The sequence below is a fragment of the Apteryx rowi genome, unplaced genomic scaffold (genome assembly GCF_003343035.1).
Source record: "Apteryx rowi isolate R43461 unplaced genomic scaffold, aptRow1 scaffold_35, whole genome shotgun sequence".
Classification (NCBI taxonomy): domain Eukaryota; kingdom Metazoa; phylum Chordata; class Aves; order Apterygiformes; family Apterygidae; genus Apteryx; species Apteryx rowi.
In genome coordinates, this window is record NW_020449974.1 from 2,127,667 (window position 1) to 2,138,730 (window position 11,064).

Sequence of the window (11,064 nt, forward strand, 5' to 3'; positions counted from 1 at the left end):
GAAATGTAGAGTAGTTCCTCACTTTTGTCTAGATCTGAGCATGCGTTAGGTAAGAAGTGATGATTTTTGGAAGCCTTTGTGCTGCTGGTGTCCTTGGCGACGCTTGGGTGAACCGGCAATAGTGCAAGGCAGCTGAGGAGGTGCCCACTGGACCCTGGGTGGACAGGGGTGTTTCAGATGGGGGGAGACACGGGGGTCACATCGCAGCTTCTGTTTGGGATTGATGACAGGGGAGACGGTGGACATACACCACAGGACTGTAGGGAGGGACTTGGGTAGTGTAGAGGGGGCTGTTGGGGAAGGTGGTCCTGGGGAGGAAAGGACACGTTTGATAGATCTGGGTGATGCAGCATGAAGGCAAAGGATTAGCAGGGTGGGAGCAAGGCCTCCACAGTAAGGAAGAGATGTGCTTTGGAAACACTGTCTGGGAGGGAAGCTGGGCAGGATTTAGCTAAGTTTAGTCATAAAACCACCAGGAACTTGTGATGTGTAAACTGCTTTGAGGCTGGGGATTTTGTTCCTTCGGGGTTCTGTTTCTAGCAGATTTAGCTTTGATATTTAATCTTTCTTTCTCTTTTCTTTCAAACTTTGTGCCTCCATTTGAGGTTAATTCCTACAAAACACCAGACGTCACCCCCAGCCACACGTAACAGCATGCTCAGACAGATCCTGTCGGAAACCGTGCTCAAGCGCTCCATCAGGAGCTCAGGTTTGGGGCTCAGGTGGGATGTGGCGCTGGGCAGGCGGGCAACTCCTGTTTTGTCTCACCCTTGTGGCCTGGAGACTTACCAGCTGACGAGGGCACAGATCACGTTCCAGCAGAAGACGTACGGGTGGTAGGGGCAGATCCAGCCTACACCCACCTGCCCTGTGCTTGGAAACCCTACTGGGACCCCGAAGAGGGGGCCTGCCGGGGAACTTCATATTGCAAAATCATAACGATGAAAGCTCCTGTTCCCTGGAAAAACATAACCTCCCGATTCAAAGAGTGGTGCTACCTGACTGATTTCCAAAATCAGCGTTCTTCTGCCTCTCTGCCGTTCTCAGTGGGGATACTCACGTCTACAGGTAAGAGCCAGTGCCGAGCGCTGAGCAGTGGGGATTCATGAGGGCTCAGCAGGCAACCAAGAAATGATCAAACTGACGAGCAAGCAGGATATGCAAATACCCGGGTACTTTCGGAGCGGGTTGCACCACCCCATCCCTGTTCCAGGAACACGGCCGGCCGCGAGGGCCCTTTGCTTCCAGGGCCCTTTGCCAGCTGCCTGTTTGTGCACCTGGACGCTTTCATCTCCGTGCTCTCCAGGGAGAGGCCTCCAGAGCGCGAGAGGGGCTGCCAGGTGCTTTCCTGTGGATCCAAGCTTCGTTCCTGCCTGTCCCAAAGATGAGGCCTTCGGGATCGCTTCTCCATCTTCACCTGTGTGGTTTGCCCTCTGCTGCTCCTGGCCGACAGCCACCTGGGACAGGGTGCCAGGGATTGAAAGGGTTTTCACAGGTCTGTGGCAATATGCTCATCCACATCATCTAGGTATTTCTCCTTAGATATCTGGCCGGTCCATTTCTCTCCTCTGTACCAGTGCTGGTGAGCGCTGATCCCAGTAAACGTGCCTGGCCGTAGTGGGTGGCTGGCATGTCTGCCGGGAGCCTCCTTGTGCAGGCTGCTGCCTTGCTCTGGCCAGTGCCCGCATTCATACAAAACCCGCTCTCCAGGGAATAGCAGAAGCTTATTCATGGACAGGGCGGCGATCAACACCTGCACCCAGGCTGTAGGTCCCTTTAAAGCATGCTGAAGCCACCATATCCTCAGGAGGCTCTGGAAATCGGTTCTGGTGCAAATGCAAACGCTTTTGGAAAAGGCAGCCAGTAGCAGGCAAGGCAATGAAGCTGGACCTGATGTAATCCCGCTAGGTGACAAGCGCCCGAGTGTTCCTGTTTGTGATGTGTTTGGAGGTGCTAAGAGGAAATACAACACAGCTAATGTAAAAAAAAATCCTGAATTAGGAGAACAAGAAAAAACTCTCTGTAATGGCAAAGCAGCCTGCTTGCACAAGAGAGATGCTCAACAGGATCAAACTTGAGGTCATGTCCTGCTGAAGTAAATGGCAATCCTGGCACTAGACAGGCGTTACATAAACATCCGAGGAAGTTATCCTGGGGGTCCATGGCAGTGCAGCCGAATGCTTCAGCTCCTTGTGAAGAAGTCTGAGATGAAGAGAAAGACTTTCTGTGTTAAGTCCTCTCCCATCCTCTCCTGATGTTGACTCCTCATCACATGCCCTCTCCTCTGCACGTTATGCAACAACTTCTCATGCTTCCAAGAGATGGGATCCTCAACTACTTGGAGAGGAACTGACCCGTGTTGTCTCTGTTCTCAGGGCTTTGTGTCACAGCCCTGAGGGCACTAATGGGCCTTACTGGTCCTGTCCACTCCCCCGGACCTCCCCCAACCCTGCCCAAGCCCAAGACCCAATTTCCACCCCGTCTGGGGCCATCAGTTCCTGCCCTGTGATGCTGTAGGGGTGCCAGTCTCCAGAAAATGATCTGGTAAGTGTCAAAAAGGGCTCCAAGAAGGGAGCTAGGGCTACATGGCTGGAGAGCAAGTGGGAAAGGAAGAACCAGGGAAGGAGGAAGAGCTGGGGCTCTTCCCTTCTGCAGCTATATTGCTCAGCTGTATGTGGACCTCAGCCATGGAGCTGAGTGAAACAGAGTTGACTTCGCTCATGCAATTTCTTGCTTATTCATTGGAAGGAAGTGTCAGGAACCAAGCAGGTGGATTTGGTGGCTCGGGTCGCTGCTAATCTAGGCCTCTCTTCCTAGTACTCCGTTAGGTAGTCGTTCAAAATGCCTTTGAGGCAGGACCATTGATAAATGTCCTAAACAGCAATACATGGGCTAATACTTCAGGGAATGTGAGTGTTACTTCATTGCAAGGTCCGTTTCCCAATAGTGACCAGAAGTAACAACACTCACAATGATAATCTTTCTATGATAATAAAGGTCTGGAACATTCATATTTGAGGACTGTCCTTGAATGACCTTTTGAGGGCCTCACTAGATGCAGATGTCCGAGAAATACAGGATGTTTTGTGCATACTCAGCACATTCAGTCTCTTTCCAAGGAAAGAGGCGTGCTTGATCTGAAACAAAGACAAGAACCATTTACTCTTTCTTAYCTGTGCTATCTGTTGTAGTTGTGGCTGGGTAAAGCCTCCATTTCTGACCCCACGTATTCAATGTTGCTGTGCGGTGTGCCATATGCAGTCCCAGAGGCAGCTGCATTTCGATGGCGGGGATCATAGTTAGACGTATTGATGCCTGGAGCATCACCTCTTGGGTATCATTTAAGCTGATGACAATTCCTTGGGGTCCCTGGCAGTTTTTCCTGGCGTTGGCTTGCACCATGAACCTGTGACTGGAGCAAGATTTTATTTGTCAAGGCCAGAGATGCTGGTGGTACAAGATGAAGAGTGTTGGAGCAGAGTGGGTGGCTGCCTTTTGGTGGTGTCACGAGGAGAAAGTGGAAGTACAACATATAGCAAGAAGGTACATGAGAGGATATGGGTCAAAGAAATGCAAAGGCTCAAGTGCTACACAGTGGGTGATAAAGGTGCCTACAGCGATAAAGGTGGGAAAGCAATACAAGTGGAGGGGAGAGGTGATGCTAGTGGGTCGCCTACCTCTGTGAGAGCCATGCAAAAAGAAACTGGGAAGGGAAAGAGTTAAAGGTAGGAAAACTAGTGCCTTTATAACCTGGGAGGAGAAGGAACCCCTTGCATTCAGGGAAGCACAGGTACTGAGCCAGATGGATGCCAGAGCAAAATCGGCCTGATTTCCRTAGTTTGTGGCGGATCTGTCTACAGCGGCTAGATTCATTGGCAGTGAGTTCCACCGTCTACTTACGAGTGGTGTGAAAAAGCACTTCCTTTTGTTTGTTTTAAACCTGTTGCCAAGTTGTCCTGGGACCTTCCAGTTCCTGCAGAGAGGGAAGGCAGGCTGCTGCTCCCTGGCCCCCTTCTTTGTGCCGTTCGGAAGCACACAARCAGAGCCGAATTGGCCCCGTTTGGAGGAAGTTGTCACACTGCGGCCGTAACAATGGCCAGTCACCCTGATGCCTTGAGCTGCTGCAGATTGGACTTGTCGTAGGCTTTGCTTTGATCTGCCTTTCACATGCCTTGCTGGCAAGGTCATTGCACCAAAGTGTTGGTGATAAGCTGGGTTTCTGGTTTTCTCAGCAGCACTGAAGAGGTGCCAGGGACAGAAACGACTGCGAGGTTGACTGTGGGGGAAGCCCACCTGCATCTGTGATCCCCTACCAGGGKATCCTGCTGAGGGAGGCTGAGTTCAGGAAGTCTAACCTGAGCCCTTCCACCAACCCTACTCCTGTCAGTTGGCAGCCTAGTTCCTAAGGATGGGAGCCCCCAGCAACCGCGCTCACGGCCAGAGAAGCAGTTGTCAGGGGTGAAAGCAGAACTCTTTCCCTGACCCGAGCTCTGATTACTGACTGTTCCCTCTTCTCCTGATTATGGATGTTAAAAGGCAAGCTTCTAGAAGCAGAGCAAAGTTTCCGCCAGAAGCACAGCCTGATGATGAAGTGGAGCCAATACAAACACCTGGCAAGCTTCCCTGGCCAAGTTTCACACCTAGAATAAATCAAAACATCTTCCTTCCTGCGCAGGCAGCCCCAAAGGAACTTCTTGCTCCTGCCACACACACTTTCTGTCCTTTCCAGGAGAAAACTTGCTTCCATTGGAAAGTTCACAYGATGAAAGCTCTTATTTTAGACTCACCTCCTCGCCTGTGATTCCGACCAAGGACTGGGGGCAGGGAACATTGGTCCTTCTCCTGTACCGACTTCAGGTCAGGAGGTCTGTGCATCTGTCATTAATTAGGGCTTCACAGCAAAATGCTATGGAAAAATCCCACAAACAGCTCAGCGTGAGGAGAAACATCCTCCCACCCCCTCCCATTGATAGGTTTTCTTTGGCTTTCTGCAACCTGGTGGTCGGTCATTGTCCAAACAGCTATGGAGTCAGGTGGGAATGACAAAGTCATCTCAGACTGTCTTACTTCTGACACCCTGTTTACAAGCTTGCTGGCTTCAGAGAGGTACAATTGTCCTGCTATGCTAGGTTAGGTGGTCCTTGATTTATTCTGCTTTTAAAGGATGACCATTTGTAGGAGTGACTGTCAAAATCTGACGTGACACGGACTGGAGGATGGGAGGGAATGAMTGCAGTATTTGGTGTCTTTTCCAGGCCATGAGTTAGGGGGGCATCAAACAGAATGAGCAGATGGAGGAGTCAGTGCAAACAAAGAAAGTGGTGCTCCACGCAATGCTTCTTGCTGCAGGAGGTTGTGGATGATGAAAGTTTTCATGTTCTCAAAAGAAAATTGAAAAAAATGTGGAAGAGAAATCAACTCAGCACTGTTAAATACAAAGATACCACCTCTTGCTTGAGATAAGTTTCTGCAACTCAAGCTGTTGGATTCTGGGAAAGGCCATGGGAAGCCTCTCTGAATGCTCCACTTCACTTACCTGGCAGCTTTTGGCTGCTGACAGTGATGGGCTGCTGGGCTAGAGGGACCTTTGGACTGACTCAGTGTGGCCAGCCTCTTTCTTGCCTTTCTGAACTGCTGTTTCTTTTCCACCTTCTGTCTCTTTTCCTCTTTGATCTCCAACCATAAATTTGCACAAGACTTAGATTCTCCTCAACACTTGTTTAATACAGTCTCCCAATAGTTGCTTCTGCTTCATTGTGGACTTGGAAGAAATCTTTTCACCTTCTTCTACCTCCATTCACACCCAAATGATCCTAAGTGTTTTACTGATGCTAGAAAGTGAATTCCTAGTAAATACTGTGGGAAGGATTTTTACCCCCTTCTTCGTATGCTTTTTCCTGTTTATGATTGTATTAGTTGCTTATAATTTTTCCACATATTCACTGAGGAGTGATTTCTTGGAGGAATTTATGGCCAGAGGTTTTGGGGGGATTCTTGTGTGTCTACACCAGACAGCTGTGGCTGCGCATTTTGCATGGATGGAGAAGATCATATGTTGGTGCAATGGCTGGGGAAAATCAACCCTTTGGTTCAGTTTTCCAGCATGAGATTTGTTGATGTTCAAAAATGCTATCTTAAAAACATTTCCAGGCAGTAAACTCTTTGTCATCTCAGTCAAACTTCAAAGTGGAAGGAGGAAGGCACAGCTTATTCAAAGAAATTGTTTTGTACAAGTATGTACTTGGACAAGAAGCTTCCTATTGTATTTCTTCGGAAGAGGGATAGCTCCACACTCCTACAGGAGAGATGGGGCAGTAGGAGGTTCAACATCCTGCTGCATTTACAACATTTTTACATCCTCGGGCGAAAGTTGACACAATACTGCCAAGTGACCTTATAAAGAAGGAGGAACTTTTTTTTCCATCTTGTACAAGGTTCTCCTCCTGAATGACCTAGTGACATAAGATCTTCATTTTGGAATTACCTTAAAGAGCTGTTTTACTCTTCCTACTGCCTGACCAGAGAGCTCTCCAGAAGGAAAATAGTAATTTCTTGGTAAATCCTTTATAGGATCGCTCTCCTGTCAACAGCAACAGTGGAAAGCAATGAGGAGGAGTGTGGTTTTTTGTCACTGGTGAATTTTGCCTCATTTTAGAACAATGTATTCCTTGTCTTCTTAGCTAGTAGCTCAAGTGATTAATTTATTGTCAATGATTTATGACTCTTCCTAAGCTATTGCCAGGATTACTGGACTGACATTATCCAATTGTTCCACTTAAGAGCAAATAAAGCCAGCTGATAAGCAATTCTGACTAGTTATTACTGTTCCAGGCAGGATTTACTAAAAAGTCAGCGGTATGAAATGCAGCTAGGACTAGATCCAGAAACAAGAAAAGGCTGAGTTTTCTCACTCCTGCCTTCCTCGTCCTGCAGTGACTGTCTGAGCTCTGGTGTGTAGCATGAACTTGGGTTTCACAATCATGAAGCTCTGTCAGAGTAGTTTCCAGTGGAAGCAAAGGTAAAAAAAGAAAAAAGAAACCAGTAGTTACATGCTGCAAATAAGATTAAATGCATCCAGCAGCTGACAGGCCTCAGGCTATGAGGGAAAAGTGGAGCAAAGTGGAGCATCTTAAAACTTGTTCCTTTTGTATTCCTGAGAAGAGGCCTCTGCAGCTGCTGTGACCAGCTGTGGTACAATCTGGGGAACAGATCTTGCTATCTGAGACCAGGATGGACACTTGTTAGCAGCTCTTCTTGTTCCCTGGTAGGATTTCGGCTCAGGGTTTGTGGCAACACTATTTAAACACCATGCCAGTCAAACACAACTTGGTGGGATGGCTGTTAGATCCGTACTGGGCTAAACCTTTGTAAGATTCGTCTTAATTGATGTTAGGCACCACATCTCTTAAAAGGAAATGCTGTGATCTGAGTCCTGGCATGAATTTGCCTGGGCACAGTGAATTTGCCCAGCTGAGGACACAGGAAGAACCGGCATTGCTCTTCTTTCATCATCCTGACTCTGTATGGTCTTCTGGGTCTTCTGCTGCATGCAGGAGTGTGAAGCTATCTTGTAGGCAGGCCTCTGATGTTTTTGCCCTTGCTCCAAGCATTCGTCTTTTCCCATTCAGTGTCCTCTGCAAAAATGCTTCCTTCTGGAGATTAAAAACCCTCAGAAGCAAGTTTCCTCTCTGCCACCATCACTGACCCAACTGGTGATTCTCCAGCTGGGGGCAGAGAGGAGGAGATTGGGGCTGCAGATGATGTTTGGCAAGATCAGGGTTGAACAAGCCCTTGGAAAGGTCCGTCTGGTCTTTGTGCCTCTTTATCTTTCTGGCTTTGTCCTCTCCCTTCTCCAAAGTCCCTCTCTTCTGGTGGCCTGGTGGGGAAGCTCATCCATATGGAGTGAAATGTCTGTGGTGCCTGCAGTAGGCAGCTGGTGGAGTCATCTGCATTTGCCATATGAACTCTCCTTCTGTTCATCAACTGGATGTGAGCCAGGTCTGGCACACCTGGACAGGCAGTGTCTGAAGCTCTTGTTGCTCTGTTAGCTACAGAGCAAAAGTTCTCTCTGTCTGAGGTGCCAGCAGAGGAATTTGGCTCTCTGTCTTCACGGCTGGTCTGCTAAGTTTGCCAAGAAGGAAAGCAAGCAGGAGGCCATTGCTCTGTGAAGGGGCTGCATCCTGCTTCTTTCACCGGGCAACCCTCCTACAGTGCTTCGCTCCTCATTCAGGGCTTTTGCTGGTGTTCCTTCAGCTTAGCAAATAATTCTCCCTTCCAGCTGGTTGTAGGTAAAACGAACCATCCTGGCAGTGCAGAAATTTCCTCTGGATGAAGAGTCCCCTTGGGCCTTGATGGGGTGTGTGTGTGCACACACATGTGCTGTCTCTTTATCCATCTCCTCTTACCCAAACAGAAGTGGCTTTGAATATAGTTGGCAAAGAGACCCCAACTGTACCTCCTGCCCAGCCTGTGCCCCCAGGCTGGGAATGCTTAGGCTGTCCTTGGAGGCAGATCAAATGGACCCTGGAGATGGCTGAAAGTGGCGTCACCCTCCCCATGGTGCCTCAAGCACTGCTGTTGGAGTCCTGTGTTGACAGGACACTTCATGGGCAAAGCCGTTCCTGCAGCCGTGGGCACACATCCCTCGCATGTGCTCCAGCTCTGCGGCCCAGACCTCATGAGCCCCAGGGGATTTACATTCGTCATCTTGATGATGGGGAGAGGTGGCCCACTGCCATCCCATCTGCTCCCACGCACCCTCCTGAGATACCTATGTGGGGCTGCTAGATATGACATAGGACCTACAGGGCCTGAGGATATCTGCAGAGGCAGACAGCATGAAGTGATGGATTCAAGGCTGTGTTTAGTACAGCCCTTCTCCATCACCTCTGGAGCAAGGGCTTTGCTCTCCTGCTCCCACTGCTCTGCCCAGCTGCAGGCAGCACGGTACAGCTCTAAAACAGGATGCCAGCTATTTTCCTTGCAGGGCGGACACCCTTATCAAAATAAAGCGTGCTGAGATAAACCTTGCTGCTGTTCACCCCTGGGTCACCGCTTCAAACAGCCCGAGGTTATCGGGTCCAACCTGGCTGTGGATGGAAGAGGAGCCAATTGTGGTCATGTCTGGCACCTGTTGGGCGGCTGAGGGTGAAACCAACTGGTGGTTCCTCCATGCTTCTGCTGGATGGACATCCCGCACTCTCCTCTCCGCCTCAGCTGCAGGAATCCCAGGCAGTTGATATCATTGTTGTCAGTCCCCGTGGAAAAAATAAGGGCTGCCTCGGCAGCACCGTGCATGACTTTCCTGCCTTCCCTCTGAGCTGACACAAAAGCTGTCACTGCCAAGACTGCAGCCTTCTGGCATCACCTTGCTCCCTTCTAAAAATATATTAAACCCAGAAATCCTTCCACCCCTCCCTGGCAGCTTCATCCTGAAGGCAGAGCCTCGGACACCTATTTCCAGTGGGCTGCTTATACTCTGTGTGACCATAGGTATAGCCGAGCCAGAGCGTGCCCCAGTTTCCCCATGTATGAATTGGAAGAGAAGGCCTATTTCACCTCTGTGCTCTTCAGCCTACTTGATTGCACTTGATGATGCAGCAAGGGTATTGTTTGGTCTTTTCAATGTTTTTWAAAAAAAGCAAAGGATGGAAAAGAAATCTGGCTAATAAAGGGGTTTTGAAGTTGGTGGGACTTGACTTCTGTCACCCAGATAAATAAGGGGGTCTGTAGGAACCAAGGGAGATATCTGCTGTGCCTCTAGTAGATGTGTATTTCCTTTAGCAGGGCCAAAAATGTGTTCCTAGATACGTGAAAACAGGCAGCTAGGCCTCCCCTCAGCAGTAGATGTTGAACAAGTGGTGCCTGGATCAGAGGATCGGCTTCAGTTCACAGATTAAAATACGCAATTTCGGTGGCTAAGTGTAGTTGCCTGCATGAGCACTGACCGTCAAAACTCCCTTTCAAGCCAACGGGGAGCTAGTTAGGATGGACAGCGGGGTTCAGTTCAGTTCAGCATCCACAGGTGATGCCTGCCTGGCCTCCAGCTGTGATGGGTCTCCCACAGGGTCATGTGCAGATGTTTCAGACATCATAGGGCATTTCAAATATCGCCAGGCATTTTATGTAGGCAACCAGCTCACCTCTACATTTTAAAGACCATGCTCTACCTGCCAGCTGCTGTGCTAAATCCATGAGCTGCTACTGGTGGTTTCTCCTCATTGAAAATGGTAGTTTGAGTCAAGTTGGAAGAAGCAGCAGCAGAGGGAGCTGGTTGGCTGGTAGATGCTTAAAAAGTGTTGCTTAAAAGGTGTTCTCGTTTCACAGAGCACTTCAGAGGCTGTACAGGAGCTGGCCTGGAAACACCGCAAGGGGTAAACCTCACCCCATCGCTCTGTGCTCCCCGGATCCTCCTGGGGGGGGCAGAGACTGCTGCATGGGATCTGGGAAAAGGACCTTTTGTCCTTGCAAATAAATCCCGGAGGCTGAGTCTGGGGGCCCTGGGATTGCAGTGGAGCTGCCTGAAGGCAGTAAATGCCGCAAATACCCGGAGCGCAGTACGCAGGCACGCCGCAAGTGCAGCCTGAGCTCGGTAAATGAACGCCAGGCTGCACGCTGCCGTGATCTCCCGGCCTGCCGCTGTCCGATTTAAGTGCAAACTCTGGGCTATGCAAACCAGCATGAGGGGCTAAATCTCACAGGAGGCTCATGAGAGGGCCAGGGGCGTGTCTGGAGAGAGATTTGTCCCCTCCGAGGTGTAGACGGCTGCCTGAAGGCACCTGTCTTCCCACCCGCTTGTAGAGGTAGCGGAAGTCATCGTCTTCCCTGCCTAAAGCACCTCCATCCAGCAGGATGAACCTCGCTCCCGCTCCTTCGCTGGGCCAAGGCGGGAGTGAATCCCCCTTATAACTGCAGAAGTGCTTAACTGGGGGAGGCACACTGAGACCAGGTGTATTATAATCATGGTAAAAATCCTGTCGTGTTTCTGATGTGCAATCACGGGGAAATTGCATCTGCCAGGAACACTCGTGTTAATTTGCTGTATTTCCCAGAAAGTGGCAGAGT